Source organism: Microcaecilia unicolor, chromosome 6 (assembly GCF_901765095.1).
Source record: "Microcaecilia unicolor chromosome 6, aMicUni1.1, whole genome shotgun sequence".
NCBI lineage: Eukaryota > Metazoa > Chordata > Amphibia > Gymnophiona > Siphonopidae > Microcaecilia > Microcaecilia unicolor.
In genome coordinates, this window is record NC_044036.1 from 335,585,119 (window position 1) to 335,598,843 (window position 13,725).

Here is a 13,725-nt window from a genome sequence, read left to right on the forward strand (position 1 = left end):
CAAAATGTCAAGTAGGGGCAGTCCAGGTTTCCTGAATAGAGATAAGATGGTTAGGTGCCAAAGGCGACATTGAAGAGGTGGGTTTTTGAGCAAGGCTTTGAAGATGGGTAGGGAGGGGGCCTGGCGTATGGGCTCAGGGAGATTGTTCCAGGCATGGGGTGCGGCGAGGCAGAAAGGGCGGAGCCTGGAGTTGGCGGTGTAACTATGAACCTAATTAGACTATAACACCACTTTGTATTTGTTTCTCTACCAGTGTTGGCGTACGCCTTCACGGTCCCATGTAAGCCACATTGAGCCTGAAAATTGGTGGGGAAATGTGGGATACAAATGTAACAAATAATAATAAATTATTATTATTATTATTGCTTGTTAAGTGCTGTTATCAATGCTGCTTAGGGGTCCTTTTACTAAGGTGCGCCGAAAAGTGGCCTGCGTTGGTGTAGATGCGTGTATTGGACGCACGCAGGTTCATTTTTCAGTGCACCTACAAAAAGGGCCATTTTTGGCCAAAAATGGACGTGCGGCAAAATTATTAACATATATACTTTTATTTGTTATATTTTCTTTTGTTTTAGACCCCTGAAGAAGGCCTTTTTGGCCGAAACACGGACCGTGTAGGGTCCCAATAAACTTTTTTGGTGCTCTTACTATCTGTTGTTTCAGTCTGGTCCTTTTGGGTTTCTTCCACTCAAGTTGGGTACACATCCCCAGTATTCTAGAACAGTGCACCCAGATGATCAGAATGCTCCTGACCTGCCCATACCCCTCCCATGGCCACACACCCCTTTGGGTTGCACGCTATGGGATTCGGGGGGCCAATGTTGTAGAATAGCACACAGGTAGAGGCGCCCGCAGTTCAAAATTGGTGCCAATTGACATCGGTAATTGATTGCTTGTTAATAGCACGTTAACCAATTAAGTTGTGTGCACATCTCGGGACCATGCCCAAATTTCAGCGATCTTTTAAGAATCCAGGGGATGCCCCTTCATTCTATAATCCTGTGTGCACTTTTTCATGCACAGTGTACAATGCTAGGGGCAGAGGTCATAGTGACTTGGTAAATTACGATCTAACTGGCATTGACAGCCACTAATCAGTGACAATTTAAGTTAATTGTCACTAATTTGCAGAAATGTGTGTAACTGCTCTTAGGGAGGAAGTTATCATCTTGTGCTACTATTAAGATGGGTTATTTTACCACTGGTCATGCAATTCATCATACTGTCTCATTGCATAAAATGGGACTCTGTGCATTAACATCCTATATAATAAAACGCACCTCCAACGTTCTGAAGCTGAGAAAGTGAAGCCTTGAAGCATTCGTGCTCTCTCTAAAGCTGTATTCCATCTCCTGAAGTGACATCAGCGTACTTCCGGGTACGTCACAAGCAGCACTGACCAACCACGGGTGGGAGGGCGGGAACACGGTGGCGATTGGCTCTACCGTTCAGTGGGTGTGCACGCTGAGCTGTGCACAGCAGTGGAGGTTGGGCGGTTGGCAGAGGGGCAGAGAATTGGGCGGTGTGACGCTGTAAGGGGAAGGCGAATCGCTGGGTGGCTGGAGGGGGGCAGGGGAGAGAGCAGAATCGCTGGGTGCCTAGAGAGGGGGGGCAGGGGACATAGGTGAATCGCTGGCTGGCTGGAGGGGGAGCAGGGGAGAGAGGAGATTTGCTGGGTGGCTGGAGGGGGGCAGGGGACACAGGACAATCGCTGGGTGACTGGAGGGGGGCAGGGGACAGAGGAGAATCACTGGGTGGCTGGAGGGCGAGCACGGGACAGAGGAGACTCGCTGGGTGGCTGGAGGGGAGTGATCACCCCACCACTGAAGAGTGGCCTGGCATTTGAGTACCGGCACCTTTTTCCCTAGAAAAAAACACACTGGAAATGGGGGACGTAGATTAGGGAAGGAGAAAGAAAGATGGACAGATGGAGATTGCTGGAGAGGGAATGAGAGGGGGATTCTGTTTTGCTGTTCTGGGATCTTGCCAGATACTTGTGACCTGGATTGGCCACTGTTGGAAACAGGACGTAGGCTTGATGGATCTTCGGTCTGTCCCAGTATGACAATACTTATGTTCTTAACAATGAGATCCTTTTACTAAGCTGCAATAAGCACTAATGCATGCTTACCACAACCAAAAAAGGGTTTACCACTCAGGCATCCCACAATGATTTTGGAAGTGCGCACTACCCATGTGCTGGACGCAGGCCTGGGGGCAGAGAGTAAGCATCTTTTGCACTAATTGGTTAGCACAGTTATATTACTGTGTGCTAATCAGTTAACACTTGGTTAGCACATGAGCCCTTACCACAGGGCGTAGCCAGACTTCGGTGGGAGGAGGGGGGGCCAGAGCCCGAGGTGAAAGGGCACATTTTAGCCCCCCCCCCCGGCGCCACCGACCCACCCACCCCCGCTATTGATGACCCCTGCCAACGACCTGCTCGACCCCTCAGAAACAGAACGAAGCCTTCGGAGGAAGAAGAGGACCTCCTCGGCTGGCGGGAATTGGGGTCCCCCGCCAGCAAAGGTAGCCCACGGCAGGGGAGGGTTGGTGGCGGGAGGGGGGGGTCGAGCGAGTCGTCGGCAGGGGGGTCCAGGGCCAAATCTACGGGGGCCCAGGCCCCCCTGGCCCCACGTAGCTACGCCACTGCCACTTATAAAATAGGTGGTCGAAGGGACTCATTCACTACTGGGAAAATTAGCTTGTGGCCATTGATAGAAAAAACAGGAAATGCTGCCATTTTACCTCTGCAGTAATAATAGCCTCAGCAAGTGGGAATGACCCACGTAAGGATGCACTAAGGCCACATGTTCAAAATTGTATTTTAATTGGTCTTTTTTAAAGGACTTTTAAATGTGGACCTTTATTGTATCTCTCTGGGTGATCTGATCTAATTTTTTATTTTTTTTTTCCATAGAAATATGTCATCATTCATCATCTAAACTCATTTTGCAATTGCACCATCTTTTCAGCATTGAAATAATAAATAAAATTATTACAAAAGTATATTTTATAAAATAACTCTAACAATAACAGTTTTCAAGTTCTGTTTTTTTTTAGGGATTATAACCTAGATACAATGATAGGAAGTGATGTCATGTTTCAGATCGTTATAATGGACTGAAAACAGTTTACTGCAGATACTGGTTAAGGTAGTTATTAGTCAATTATATCCCTGAAATTATGCTAAACTATGACATTATTGGTTGTACAAGCTGTCTTTAAATCAAATTGGGCTTAGAAATACTCCGGTCAGTTTGTGCCTTGGACCTTTTATAAACAGATGTCAATTTGTAGGTTTCGTCTGTCTAGAAGTAGACTAATACTATCCAAGCTTGTTGACGTTGGCCATAGAGTCACCATTTGACTTGACAAGTGTCATATTCTTCATTTCCAATTGGCCATAAAAGCCATCATAATATAATGACCACTATCAAATAACAGCTGATTATTTCCTCCACATGAACTGCCTTGGTTGCTTCTGATATAGATTTAGAGTGGGATGGGAAAATGTCTTCCACGTGCAGAAAATGAAAGCAAGAACTGGTTTGTTACAGCTGCCATTCATGGTATAATCTTCTGACGGGTCATGTTAAAAAGGAAAAAAAAAAACAGTCTGAACTTACAACTGTTCACATATGTTTCAATAAAACCCTGGAAGAGGTTCATGCTGGTAGAAATTTTGCACAGGGATTGGCGTCAGACGTGACTGAAACTGGGGAAACTGATTAGCAATCACATAAGTGCAAGATCTCTCTTGCAGTGTGGGTAAGGTTAATTTGACTTTACAAATAGTTTTGTGAGGACACTGGATTTGCAAATTTGCACAACTTTCAGATTCTACGTGAAGTGAATATTTGCAAAGTCAAATTTCCCAGGTTTTACCAGTCTGCATTCGGAAATGTCTGTCATAGTTCTGATGCTTGTGGATAGTAGGTGAACATGTGACAAAATGAACTGCAAACGTTAAGGTACAGGAAGTGCAAAGCCTCTCTGCAGGAAATGCAAGGGGTGTGTCCACCATGTTTCTTGCATGTATCACCCAAATGGCAGAACTCTTGCTGCTTAGAATAATCAAATAATTAGTAAAGCAAGAATTATGTCTAATTGATGTTTTTCTTTGAGAAGGAGAAAAAGACCTCAGACGCTCGACTTGTTGACAATATATTTTATAATTCAAACAGCCGTGTGAACGTCCTCATAGGTCTAAAAAAAATCTCCTCTATCTGTTTTAACGTTTGTGTGTATAATGCCAATTCTTCTGTCATATTAATTGTTTATATATTATTACTAACATTAAACCAGTGATTGCTGGTTCAAAAATAGAAATTGAAAACACTTACCTGCAGCATAGGAATGTATCTCTTGCTCATTCGGTTCGCTCAACAGTGCGCCTGTTTCACAACACGCTTCTTCGGCAGCGAAACCATCCATTACACTTTTTTGATCCTGATGTAGTGCCTTCAAGAACTGAACCTCTATGCTGACCCTAGAGGTTCAGTTCCCAAAGACCTATGAGGACGTTCGTACGGCTGTTCGAGTTATAAAATATATTGTCAACAAGCCACTACTACTACTACTACTTAACACTTCTAAAGCGCTACTAGGGTTACGCAGCGCTGTACAATTTAACATAGAGGGACGGTCCCTGCTCAAAGAGCTTACAATCTAAAGGACAAGTGAACAGTCAGTCCGATAGGGGCAGTCAAATTGGGGCAGTCTGGATTTACTGAACGGTAAGAGTTAGGTGCCGAACGCAGCATTGAAGAGGTGGGCTTTAAGCAAAGACTTGAAGATGGGCAAGGAGGGGGCTTGGCAAGCATCTGAGGTCTTTTCCTCTTTCTCAAAAAAAAACATCAATTAGACATAATTCTTGCTTTTACTAATCATTTGAATGTATCACATAGGACAGACACTTACAACATGGGTACCATGCTTTTGCCAGAATGTGCAGCTGTACCCACATTTTTTGTCAGTGCATTTAAAATGTGGTGCAATGGTGCGAGGCAAAATTAAAATAAAAAAGGACTAACATAGTAACATAGTAGATGACGGCAGAAAAAGACCTGCACGGTCCATCCAGTCTGCCCAACAAGACAACATATGTGTAAACCTTACCTTGATTTGTACCTGCCTTATTCAGGGCACAGACCGTACAAGTCTGCCCAGCAGTACTTCCTGCCTCCCAACCACCAGTCCCGCCTCCCATCACCGGCTCTGGCACAGACCATATAAGTCTGCCCTCCACTATCCTCGCCTCCCAACCACCAACCCCTCTTCCCCCCACTTGCTCCACCATCCAATTTCGGCTAGGTTTCTGAGGATCCATTCCTTCTGCACAGGATTCCTTTATGCATATCCCACGCATGTTTGAATTCCGTTACCGACTACTATGGTGGTGCAACCAATTACCCCCCCAATAGTCCAATTACCCCCCCCCCCCAATAGTCCTGGTTGCCATTAATTACACTTTCCCTCAGCCCTGCCTTTCTCTATTGAGCAGACCAGATTTCAAATTAACTTATAAATGTTAACAACCCCCCCCTTGCAAATTCTCCACTATCCCCAATTAACAGAATCCTCTAGATCATGACATGAAAGGGACCCATTACTTGTGAACTAGCACACTCACCCATTTCCACTACTTTCCTCTGACTTTCCTTTTCTTCTAAGGTCATCGACTCCAAAGAGTTTTCCATGTCGACAATGACTGTTTTTTTTCCATATCATAGTAATGGACATTTTTCTCTCACTTCCTAATGAGTTTCCAGTCTTTCTGAGACATGACAACACGGCATTCATTATACCCCCACTTTTCCAAAAACCATTCTTCACATATTACCAAGCAATCCAATCGGGTGTTATGGTAGGATATTTCACCGATTCAGCAACATACGAGCACTTCTGACAGATGTCCAAATAATCAAGATTTGCAGGACTTTTAGAGTGACTTAAATGGTTTTTAAGCTGAAACATGCAGAATGGATGCAAAACACTGTAATGCAATGCAGTCTTCCTTGAATACATTTTTCACAGAAACTTGGGAGCTGCTGATTGGTGCAAAGTGCAGATCATTGTAACATGTGAACTTCTATTTTTCCATTAAGCAATAGCATTGCATTTGATAATGGAGGTTGTACAAATCTACCTTGCATATTTTTGCTACACCAGTAATTTCTCAAACCAGCCCTTGTTGTTTTAGGATATCCACAATAAATATGCATGCGATATTATTATTATTAGTATTATTATTATTTATTGCATTTGTATCCCACATTTTCCCACCTATTTGCAGGCTCAATGTGGCTTACATAGTTTTGTTAACATTGTCATTCCAGGATATCAGATACAGTTAGTATTGTGCAGAGATTAAGTAAGGGAAGAGAGAAGAAGGAAGGGAGTGATTAGGGTAGTTATAGAGGTGGATTTTCATAACTGAGTGGGTTGGTGAGCTGGATTAGTGAGACTATTGGTTCTCATTGTAGGCTTTGTTGATCTTCAGAGCTAGCTTCCTAACTTGGGGACCCTTTTACTAAACCGCGGTAGGTTCTATGCGTGTGCAGCATGCGCCAAAATGAAACTACCACCAGGCCAGCGTACCCTCCTGGCGGTAATTTCAGATTTGGCATGCGCCCATAATGCCTGGATGAATTACAGTAATCGGCACTTGGCACGCGCCAACCGGTCACTGCGCAGGTAGCGCATGAGCCTGTACCGCTAGATCAATGGGTGGCGTTAAGGGCTCAGGTCGGTTTTGGGCGCGCACTGATCTCATTTTTACCGCAGGCCCACCCGTTCTAGTCTCAGGCCACTGCTCTCTTCCCCCCTCTCCTCCGTGGCATCCCGGCATCTGTGCACCGCTCTCTGAACCCCTTCCCTCCCCGGTGTCGGTACAGGCGTCCTCAGCGCCTGCGGCGATTCATTCTCGCTGCTTGCGCCGGCCCCACAAGCTTCCACCTGACACGTTCCGCCAGACGGGAAACAGGCCATGATGTCAGCGAGGGCAGGACATGGCAGATGGAAGCCTGTCGGCCTGGCGCAAGCAGCGAGAATGAATCGCTGCAGGTGCTGAGGATACCTGTACCGAAACCGGGGAGACAGGAGCGCAGATCCTGGGATGCCGCAGAGGAAAGGGAGGAGATGTGGGGTAGGTGAAAAAATATCTGTGTTCTTAAAAAATATCTCCGGGAATATATTTGTGGTATGATTGGGGGTGGGGAGGGGGCACATGCATGTGGAAGGGCCCATCCAATCAAGTACAAGACCTATTATAGATCTAACTTCTCCTTCCTGGGCAGCCAACTCTGGAATGCCCTCCCCAGATTTATCCGATCAATCTATGACTACCTACCCTCCTGGAAAGCACTAAAAACCCATTTATTCAAGCAAGCTTATCCAAACGATCCAGATTAATCTTATGAACCATCTACCTAACACATACCCCCATGATAACAACATTGACCCAGACTACATCTCCCACCTTACTCCCCTTTCCGTTGCCTATTTCTACCTACTCATCTCATCTATTATTCTGGTATACTTAACTTTTACCCTCTCTAACAATATTCTGTATTCCTTTTACCGTGTAAGCCGCATTGAACCTGCTTTGAGTGGGAAAGTGCGGGATACAAATGTAATAAATAATAATAATAATAAATACCTCTGGGCCCATCCAAAATACCGATTCTGGCTACGCCTCTGCTACGTCCATATTCAAGGCACCAATATTTTAAGGTCTTTTCTTTTTTGTTTTTTGCAAGTCTCATGCTAATTTATTCCATTAATATGTGGGACTTGCAAAAAATTTAAATGGGAGCATTTACTGCCTTCTATTTAGGAGGCACTAACCCCTAATTTGACAAAATTCATCAAAAATTGTGTATGCAACTTATTTGAACAATAAGCCAATTAGTGTTAATAATTAGCTTTTTAACAAGCAATATTGGTACTAATTGGAATCAATTAAGATGTACGTGTGTACATTTAGGCATGTGATCTGCACCTGAATTTTATGTGTGTCCCGAAAAAGGGATGTGGAAATGGGAGGGTCATGGGTGGTTTGGGCAGATTGTGGGTGTGGTTTTGGGTTACACAAGCAATTATAAATAAGGGGGTTCCATGCATAAATTTAGGCAGGTGTAACATCCAAAATCAGGAGAAAGTACCATATATATAGTAAGGAGGAGTGCCCTCAGAGATTTATACACCCACGTGGTAGTCACTAAAGACCACTAACGGGTGAAACATTGCACGTCATTCATTGGGCCTCTCGCTCTCAGTGGTAATAGTGCAATATTGTTTCCCACTTGTGCTAACAATGAAGAAGTATCAGACAAAGCCAGCATAAGACAATAACTTTACATAATAGAAAACTTTACTTATCTCATGAGCCCTGCACTGGTCCAAAGACCAACCACTGAGGGATCTGATGATAATGCACGAGCTAACCAACTTCTGAAAATCGCTAACCTGTTTAATAAGTCATACTACAATGCTACATCCTAAACACCGGACAACGAAACTCACACCAGACCTGACAAAACCAAACTCTTTATACCTGATTGCATCAGGTACTTCGACACGAATGAACTTTAACCCACCACCTCTTTATTTCTCTTCCCGAAAATGAATTCTCTATACTTGACTGCTTAATCTACTCTATCACTATGATCTGTAATGCAATACCAACTTGTATTTCTCATGCTGGGAATGGCGATCGCCATCACGAAACAATGTAAGCCACATTGAGCCTGTAAATAGGTGGGATACAAATGCAACAAATAAATAAATAAATAAATAAATAATACCGCTTGAATGTCATGGAAAGAAGACTGCACTTCCCTGTAAATACTGCGAAACGCCCAACACCGCGGGTTTTAAACAAACTTTCCTCAGGGCTTTGGATTAGAGCTGTCTATCCCTTTCATGGCTGGCAATAAATGAAAGGGAAAGACAGTTCTAACCCCAGTTCCTGAAGAAAGATAGCGCGGGAGCCCTCAATGGGCAGCAGTAAGGGCTCCCTGTCACATGACCATGTGTGCCTGGGGTCTTTTTACCTGCTGTGGTAAAAAGGGCCCTGGAACGTGGAAATAATGGCCCCCACCGCCAGCGTAGGGCCCTTTTTCCGCAGCTTGGTTAAAGGACCCCTAATAAAGTAGGGTTGAAAAATGACAACATAGAGGCCCTTTTACTAAGGCTCGTAGGCACCTACGTACGTACAATGTGCTTCAAATTAGATCTACCACCCGGCTACCGCATGCCCAGGGCGGTAATTCTAATTTTTATGCATGTCTGATACGCGCGGCAGAAAATATTTTTTATTTTCTACCGCATGGTGCTAACTGGGCAGTAATCGGTAGTGTATGTGCGCTGACGATTACTGCCCGGTTAACGCGCGAGACCTTACCGCTAAGTCAACGGGTGGCGATAAAGCCTTATGGCCAAAATGGACATGCACCAATTTTGATGTTGCTGCACGTCCATTTAAGGCCAAAAAAAGAAAGGCCTTTTTTGAAGGCGCACTGAAAAATGGACCTGTGTGCATCCAATACACGCGCCTATACCAATGCAGGCCATTTTTCGGCGCGCCTTAGTAAAAGGACCCCCATAATGTTCTAAAACCCTTCGGTTTACTTTCTAGCTTTATCCATGGGGGAAGGGGGGGGGTATACCACTTCTAGCTACTGAGAATTGTTTTAACTATAGACTGAATATCTCCCTTTCTTTTTCATACCTTTCCCTCGTTCCTCTTTCAAATGAGGTTTGAAGGTAACAGACTGGCAGATTATAGGGTTTGTTCTCAGAGGAACAGTTGTGCATGAGTAGATGTTTTTTGTAGGGAAGTCCATAATGAATGGAACACATTCTAAGTCGCAATCAGTGTCAAACCCTCAACCTTAATCAGAAGCACTGAATTTTAAAGTCATAGGACATGAAATTAGCATAAAGATTCCTGAAATCAACTCCCGTCTTTCCAAAGACCACCATCTTCCTGTTTTCCACATCACTATTGGGTAAGTCTAACTGAATACAGATGACCTTTGAAAGCATTTGATCCAGTAATTTGGATATTAACATTTTGGGAGAGGAGGCTCAAGGCCACTTAGTAGAAACATAGTAACATAGTAGATGACCGCAGAAAAAGACCTGCACGGTCCACCCAGTCTGCCCAACAAGATAAACTCACGTGTCATTTTTTGTGTACACCTTACCTTGATTTGTACCTGTCTTTTTCAGGGCACAGACCATATAAGTCTGTCCAGCACTATCCCCACCTCCCAACCACCTGCCCCGCCTCCCACCACCGGCTCTGGCACAGACCGTATAAGTCTGCCCAGCACTATCCCCACCTCCCACCGCTCAAGGCCACTTAAAGGAGAACTGCATTCTTCTCAAACTGTGTTCTCATTAGGTATAAACAGAGGAATTGCTTTTTCATGAAGCTTAAAGTTAGGTATATAATGGGATTTAATAGCTGCACATGTGTAAAAACAAGGTTGCCGTGACTGTATTTTCAGATTCAGCTGAGGTGCTAAGAGCCAATTTACTGATCAGATAGCGAAATAAAGAAGAAGATCAGGCCGAGGTACCACTTAAATTGTAAACTATGCATTTTCAAAAAAAACAGGTCCATGATGCAGTAATTACCAGTCAGAGCATGAATTCTCAACTTGGTCTTTCAGTATCCCCCTATTGGACAGAAAAAAGAGGGTAGGGTTAAATGGCTATTTTTGTCAATGAAGAAGGGTAAATAGTGGAGTGCCACAGGAATCTATACTGGGACTGGTGCTACTTAACATGATCTAAAACTTGGAATGACAAGTGAGGTGACTAAATTTGCAGATACGCAAAACTATTCAAAGTTGCAGGAAGACCTTAGGAAACTGGAAGACTGAGCATCCAAATGGAAGATGGAATTTACTGTGGACAAATGCAAAGTGATACACATTGGGAAGGATTATCCAAATTATAGTTAGCTGATGCTAGGAGCCAGCACTCAAGAAAAAGATCTAGGTGTCATTGTAGACAATACACTTTAATCTTCTGCCCAATGTGTGTCTGTGGCCAAAAAAAGCAAACAGAATGCTAGGAATTATTAGGAAAGGGATGGTAAATAAATCCAAGAAAACTATAATGCCTCTATATCGCTCCATGGTGTGACCTCACCTTAAGTATTTGCATTAAATTCTGGTTGTCATGGTAAAGGGGATGGAACTCCTCCCATATAAAGAAAGGCTTAAGAGGTTAGGACTCTTCAGCTTGGAAAAGAGACAGATGAGGGGAGATACGATTGAGGTCTACAAAATCATGAGTGGTGTAGAACAGGTAGAAGTGAATCGATTTTTAACTCTTTCAAAAAGTACAAAGACCGGGGGACACTCAATGAAGTTATATGGAACTACTTTTAAAACAGTGGGAACAGGATCTGGGGTCCTCATTGACTTCATGGAATGTGGAGACTACTTTAAAAGGCATTCGCCTATTAGTAACGGATGAACGGTTGAGAGAATGCGGGTATAGAATAGTTCTTCGGGGTTACATGTCTAAAGCGCAGTTGGCTCATGTGTTAGAGACGGTTAATGCTGCTTGTTCTAAGTGTGTGTGTGTGGGGGGGGGGGGGGGGTCATAGTTCCTTCTACCACGCGTTGTGGCAGTGTCCAGGGGTGCGAGCATTTGGCAGCGGGTCCGGGGGTTTCTGATCAAACTTGGGAATAAAATTGAGGGCACGGAGGGACAGTTTTTGCTAGACCATCCAAGGGCTTTTGCCTCTTTGAGTACTCCTGCAACTATGCTATGCAGAAAGCTGAGTTTGGTAGCTCGAAAGTGTATAATGCAATATTGGACCTCTTCGGAAGCGCCCGCTTACGGGCATTGGCGTAATCAGGTGCACCTTTTAGCATCTTGGGAGGCTAGAGATTCCAAGATGTTGCCTAAACGTAGAAAACAATTTCTTCAGATCTGGATGCCTTATCTTCAGATTCTAAGCCCAAGGGGTCGGAGTTTACTTATTAATGCTTGTTGATTTTGGTTGTGGAGTGGGTGGGTGGGGGGGGGGGGGTTTCCACCTCCTCTCTGCCTCGTAATAAGCTGCTTTCCATAGAGTACGGGGGGGGGGGGATAATCCAGGATCATGCTAAGACCTACTGAGTTAGAGGCTATGATTGGGCATTTTCAGAACCTCATAAAAGAGAATTTCACATCCCAACACTGAGCATGGCATGTATTTTTATAAAGACACTTTTAGAATATAAATTATATGCAGATTTTTTTATAAAGATACTTTTAGAATATGAATTATATGCAGATGCCTAAAAAGTAAGAGGAAGCTGATTTCACTAAATTGTATCTTCTTACAGTTAGATCAAAAGTCAGCTACCTGCTATTGTGTTTCATGTGACAATATTGATGTGAGACGTCCATGTTCCATATCTAGGTTTTATCCCATCCCAACAGAATACTTAAGCACTGGGAAAAGAAAGTACAAAGCCTCTGACAGCCAACAGGAATGCACCTTCTTTTTAAAACAACATGTAATCAGGGATGTGCTGAGCAAGATTTTTCATTTTGTTTAGTTTCCTGTGTCGTTTCTGGGATTTTTGTTTTGTTTTGTTCGTTGTTTGTTTCACTTTTGTAATAGTGTAGACTGTCTTGCAGTGGTGCAAATTATTTTGTGATAGTATTCGTGACTGTGAAATAATGCAACCTTATTCTCAAATAGCATGACCTATTGCAAATTTCCATGCATTATGGATGACACAGAAAAAAATATTGGGCGGTAATCGGCATCTTGTCCTGTTTCCAGTTTAAAATGATATGAAAAAAAAAACATGAGAAATGTTGTTCAAATTTCTTGCATCATTTCAAGCGAATGCGCATCCCTACTTGAAACTTCAATGGCACAAAACAACACGGAAGACTAGCAAAATTGCATCTGCCATTTTGGTTGTTTTATCGTGTGCTAAAACTTTTCAGTGAGCCGTATTTGCAAAATGTAGAGTTGGTGCTTTTTAAAATTGTACGCAGGCTGCGAAAATATAGCGCTAGCTAAAACAAAGCAATCTACAGGGGGAAAGAAAACAAAGAGCGTAAGACCAAAAGAAGGGACCCTTTTACAAAGCAGCCGTAAGCCCAACGCGGGCTTACCGCATGCTATTCCAAAACTACCAACGGCCCAATGCAGTTGCCGGCGGTAGTTCTAGCTCCAGGGCGTGCCATTTCCAGCATTGCTTCTAACCCGGCGGTAATCAGGCATCGCCACGCGCTGCCCGGTTATCTCCAGGTTACCGCAGGAGCCCTTACCGCCACCTCAATGGGTGTTGGTAAGTGCTCCCCACTGCATGGCCACATAGTAAGAGTTATCATACCACAGTGGTCATTTTGGGGGCGGGGCATTTTACCCGCTGCAGTAAAAATGGCCCTGGCGTGTGGGAAAAATGTCCCCCACCTCCACTACAGGGCCTTTTTTCCTGCAGTTTAGTAAAAGGACCCCTAAAATGACATGAGGGCCTTTTTAGAAAGGCACGGGAGGGCTAAACATGGGTAGTGCACACCAGGGGCGTAACCAGACATCGGCAGGAGGGGGGTCCAGAGCTCGAGGTGAGGGGGCACATTTTAGCCCCCCCTCCAGGCGCAGCCGACCCCCCCCAGCCATTATTGACCCCCCGCCATTGCCAACCCCCTTCCCGCCACCGCTGCCGCCAACTTTGATGACCCCTGCCGATG